General features: G+C 29.9%; 1 protein-coding gene and 1 long non-coding RNA gene across 3 annotated transcripts in view; one reads left to right on the top strand and one right to left on the bottom strand.

The window, feature by feature from the left end:
- LOC136847844 (homeobox protein abdominal-B-like) overlaps positions 1 to 6,000 on the bottom strand; it is a 601,387-nt gene that overhangs the window by 175,741 nt on the left and 419,646 nt on the right. The window lies entirely within an intron of this gene.
- Positions 1 to 6,000, top strand: part of LOC136847595 (uncharacterized) — a 139,856-nt gene that overhangs the window by 12,699 nt on the left and 121,157 nt on the right. Inside the window, exon 2 of the long non-coding RNA XR_010855781.1 lies at positions 5,189 to 5,273. This is a non-coding gene — a long non-coding RNA (uncharacterized lncRNA). The remainder of the gene's footprint in view (positions 1 to 5,188; positions 5,274 to 6,000) is intronic.

Genomic DNA, 6,000 nt, shown 5'->3' with positions numbered 1-6,000 from the left:
CACTGACCCCAGGGTGTAAAATAACATTATCCTATATGACAAGCTAATGCGTTTCGCAGAGACGATTTTATGTAAATTCTTTGAATTATTTTATGTAAATTCTTTGAATATTAGTTGTGAGGATGCAGAATGATACAATTTCCATTACGAAGACGAAATGTTTTTGAGTCAAGAGATAAGTGCTAATAACGGCCAGTTAGGATTAGATGTTTGCATAGCCTTCATAAAACAGCTGAAACATATATTTCGGAAAATAAATGAAGGTATAAAAAAGACGGAAAATAAAATATAACAGATCTCATGTATATCTATATATATATATATATATATATATATATATATATATATATATATATATATATATATATATATATATATAATGCAACAGTCACAATGACCTCTTAACCTCAAGTCTTCTCCTCTCGTTAGGTTCTAAGGCTTTGTAGTGAGAAGTATGTCCAAATAATGAAGAAAATGAGATGGCAATGTACAATAGATATGCAAATGCATATATATCTGTCAAAAAAGCCATGTTAAGAATTATTGATAAGGTCAATTTCTCCCGAGGATAATGAATAGTCCTCACACACAAACATATATATATATAATATATATATATATATATATATATATATATATATATATATATATATATATATATATATATATATATATATATATATATATATATATATATATATATATACAGTATATATATGTGTGAGTGTGTTAATATGTTTTATACATTATATATGTAATAATATATATATATATATATATATATATATATATATATATATATATATATATATATATATATATATATATAACATTATTATTTATAATTTTCAAATGTTAAACTTTACTTAAGAATTTTATTCAATCCATTAATTTTCTACAAAATAAGGGACTCTTTGCAATGCTATCCATTTTAATTTTGAGACAAATGAGTATTTCACAATAATAGCATGATTCCAATCCGCTAATCTTCCCACTCAATTGCCAAAATCCTGGTTTATCTAATTTCAGGTGTTAGAAAGCAAAATAATTGTCAAACATTAAACCTGAAAAGCTTAAAATGTATTCCTTGTTAACTAATTAAAACTCGTGGAGGCTTCTGTCTTGACTGAGCAATAAAATTTGTTTTTCCGTCCAAAGAAACTACTTTTTCCTTATTTCATGCAAAACAAAAAAATTTTACCCACATCTCTGCTTTGCACAAGGTAATGGTTTGTGAAACAGACGTTTTACCATAAATCTATAAATTATAATGCCCAACCTTATTTATTACTTTCTATCACGTTGCTTCAGTCATAAAGGGATCCTAAAATGAAATCTGTTTAAAGGTCTGAATTTCTTTCCGGGATAAAAAAAGCGACTGAACTGCATATTAAAATTCTTTGTAACTGAGTTGCATTACTTAGCAATTTCCACACAAAATTAAGAGGCCCCTCAGCATCTTTCCTTTCGTCAGATTTATCTAGTTTTAAATAACTAATTGTTGAACAACTTTCACATTTATTGCCTCAAAAATGCTTTGCAAATTCCAATTAAATACTCCAAGTTTATTAGGGGTCAGTGATCCTTTTAATTACTGGATAGAAAAAAATTATTTTTTGATTTTATCTTGGTAGAGATCATCATTAAATAACCGGAATAATGTGTAAATGAATTAATGACTCATGCTTTACAGAGTATCTTTGTTACTCTCTGATCCTCTTCATATATATATATATATATATATATATATATATATATATATATATATATATATATATATATATATATATATATATATTATATATATATATATATATATATATATATATATATATATATATATAATATATACACATATGTATATACATATATATACACATATATACATATATTTCATGTACTATAAGGATTACAACATGAGTAAATTAGTAACGATTGTGTCCGCAAAGTGATAATCAAACCTAATTAAAATCAATGATCGCTCATAAAGTTTATCATTCAAATTATAATGACAAGTGTACCCCTTTTACAGACATTTGTCAGAGTGCTTTCTGCAAGAACACAGACGGACATATTTATAGGGCTATTAACATGTAATTGCAGTTAAACTTATAAATAAATTTACAGGCCAGGATACACGTACGTAACATTAATAGAAAATATTACTGATAAAGAATGAGATATAAAAAATAAAATGTGCAATGTTTTCCAATGCTATTAAGAATATATATATATATATATATATATATATATATATATATATATATATATATATATATATATATATGTGTGTGTGTGTGTGTGTGTGTATACATACATATATATATGTGTACATATATACGCACACACATATATATATAAATTATATATATATATATATATATATATATATATATATATATATATATATATATATATATAATAATAATACTAATTCACATCACTGCGGAATTTCCTCTTATACACCTGAGTACGAAGCAGTGCCCATATTTTAGAGACAAATACATAACCATAGTTACAGCTAAAATAGGCCTACGGCAGGTAGACCGTTTTCTTTGTCTACGCGCAAAGGAGGTGTTGACCTTTAAAATAAGTGTGACGACGAATAGGCCTGCTCTAAGATTCATCCCACAAAATGGCGACACAGACACAGAGTGACAGCATCAAAGTCTAGGAAAGGAGGAGGAGGAGGAAGGTGGGAGGAGGAGAAGGAAGGGGGAGGAGTTGGAGAGGAGGGGGTATAAGAATTTTACAAGCATTAAATCGCCGGCGCTGGGATCTTTTTAAAGAGCGTACAGTGAGAGATTAAGAGTTTGTTAAGAGCGTTAACCATTTAATGAGACTTGAGGAAGCAACCGGAATGCCACCACTGGCCGTTGCTGCTGCTCATTGCTGCTGCTGCTGTTGCTGTTGCTTCTGCTGCCCAGCGCGATGATGATGACAGGGGCGAAGAGATGTTTAGGGTTTAATTCTGTGATTTTCGACGTTTTATGTATTTTATCCCTTTCTCCACAAAAATTGAAGCTGCTTCGTCAAGACTGTTACTATTATTATTATTATTATTATTATTATTATTATTATTATTATTATTATTATTACTTACGTCGTGGTATAAAATGATCACACTTCTAAAACATTTCAGGATTGAAAAACATAGTATTTATTTAATCTATCGTATCTATCTATCTGTCTATCTATCTATGTATCTATCTATACACACAACACACACACACACACATATATATATATATATATATATATATATATATATATATATATAAATATATATATATATATATATATATATATATATACATATATATACATATATTTATATATAGATGTATACATGTATATCAATTCATATATATATATATATATATATATATATATATATATATACATATATATATATATACAGATATATATATATATATACATATATATATATATATATATATATATATATATATATATATATATATATATATATATATATATATCCTTCTTAAGTTAAACGCACATTGGCTGCTACACAAACACAGCGCTAATTCTGTCACCATTTTATACGGGGAGCTATATTCTCGGACTGACTGATGTGCCAACTGGCATCGCAGGAGCGTCTTCCACCTCACTTTCTTCTTTGTCTTCTGTCTTCTTCTCATATCTGAAAGTCCTTTCTTTTCACTCATACATTCATTGTTCTGTTTCTTTGCTGATGTTATCTCTTTCTCATTTAATTGCTTATCTTCATAACTACAACCGCAAATCTGTAACCGCTAATCTTCTTTTATGAGTTTTTCCTCAATGTCTTAATGGTATATAATTATCGTGATTTTAATGAGATTAGTTATTGTTACCGAGATTCTAATGGGATTAATTATTAATGATCGTAATTTAAATGGGATTAATTATATGCTGTAATCGAAACCGTACCCGACTAGCAGGTAATAACTGTTTTCGAGTAAAACTTACCGAGAAATTACCAAATTAGACAAAAATAACATTACGGCTATACAGTTGTAAAACATATCTAGTTGATAGATTGTTTATATTTACTAAACTAAACTATCCTATTTACTCTGGATTCTAAAAACACAAGACAATACAGGCTTTAGTTATTTGTTTATTTTTATTTCTACGTAAAGTCAATAATAGCTGCTTTTAAATTTTCGGTTGATCATATCGTATGAATTTTTATAGCCAGCTTACAACTCTGGTCTTTCTCAATTACAATACCGTGAGGGCATGGACAACATACAACATACATAACCATACATTAAAGTTCTTTGATTACCTGTGGTCACAACTACATAGGGAAATTCTTAGTTGTTAAACTTCATAATCAACCCAAAGGATCTGAACAGTTGTACGCGACAGCGTCGCTGAAATTTCCAATACTTGTTAGTGTGATTTTTGGCAAAGGACCCTTTGATTTTGCAGGTTAAGTTATCAAAATGAAAGATTCTAGATGGTCTTAATGTCTGAAGGTATACATTTTGTAGGAAGAATCCTTGGAGTTTTCGTCAAGAAATTAGACAAATCCGGGGAAAATAACTCGAATTTTTTACAAGGGGGCCGGTTGACTTTTTTAAAAGATTATTGTGATATTTCCATCTCAGAACTTCACGAATCTTTGACCGAGGGCTTGATGATTATGCGGTTGAGAACGTAATGAAATTCTCGGCAAAACGCTTACCAAAGATCGTGTTCCAATCCTCCATGATTTCAATGAAGAGTAACAGCAGGTAGGGTAATTTCTAAACAATAACACCAGAACTGAATCCCAGTCAATCTTGCCTGTTGCTACGAAAGAAATACTTAGATAATTCACTAGCACACTCATTCATTCTTCATCAGAAGCCAGGGTAATTTCTAAGGGACCATCGGTACTAAATTCCCAATCAATCTTGCATGTTGTTGCAGCAAACAGAAATACTTCAGTAATTCACTACCTCACTCATTCATTAGTCATCTCCTTTCAATATATTTTCTAAAAAGAAGCCTAGACAATTTGCAGGCAGCCAGTGAATACAAAACACGCCCAGCAAGGTCATTTTGCAGGTCAAGGTATCAAAATGATAGAATCTTGATTACCTTGTGTCTAAGCATTTACATTTTAGAAAGGATTCGTTGAATTTTTCTGCCATTATTATTTCTAAGTCGACGTTGTCTTTATCACTTCCAGATTTATAACTTCGTACCTAAGGAGCAAGGGACACAGAGCAGGGAGCCGAGGGCATGATGAGCCGCCTGCGGAGGAGATCAGCAAGGTAATCTGTCAAGTATTCTTTTGAAACTGTTGCTCAGGATAAGCGTCTTCGTTCGCCCCTCTTAAGAGACCGTGCCCCCGCTAGAATTAATGTGCCTTCTTATTATGCATGGAAAGATAAACAATTTTTTTCTTTAAGTTGGGAAAAACGTTAATTAGCTACTTTGCGTAATTAAACCGCATTGCTTTATTTAATTCAATGTCGGTGTTTTGAATCACCGAGCAACTATAATTAATGGTTTGAGCTGTCAACTTAATCGAACGTTCAAGACATTTAAGATTATTAAACAAATCCAAGCACGTAACCTATTTACAGGATGCATGCTTTTATGAGTGATGTGGTGTATTAGAACAAAAGCGAGTTATATTTCATTTGAAACTCTAATGTTCACAGTATGCCTGATATTAACAAAGTTCGCAGCATTCAGGGTGTAACTTAATTCTGTTTTAATTTATTCATCCTTTCTTTTCTTTTTTTTTTTTTTTTTTTTTGCTCGCAACATTTTTCTGCAAGTTAATACAAAGGGAGTCTGAAGAAAAAATCATACAGGGAGCAAAAAATTAGTGTGGATAAAATGGTACACGATAAAGCATAAGATATCATTAAAGGAAGTAAAGTATAGAATGAGAGAAACCATTTTTACAAGCAATGTAAAACCGAAAAAATCCCTTTGAGAATCATAAAAAAAAATAGGAAAATCTGTGTGTCGGTTAAAAAAAAACAGCAA

The sequence above is a fragment of the Macrobrachium rosenbergii genome, chromosome 17, assembly GCF_040412425.1.
Source record: "Macrobrachium rosenbergii isolate ZJJX-2024 chromosome 17, ASM4041242v1, whole genome shotgun sequence".
Taxonomy (NCBI): domain Eukaryota; kingdom Metazoa; phylum Arthropoda; class Malacostraca; order Decapoda; family Palaemonidae; genus Macrobrachium; species Macrobrachium rosenbergii.
The sequence above is the reverse complement of the archived record's forward strand: the minus strand, read 5'-3'. Positions and strand labels throughout refer to the sequence as shown.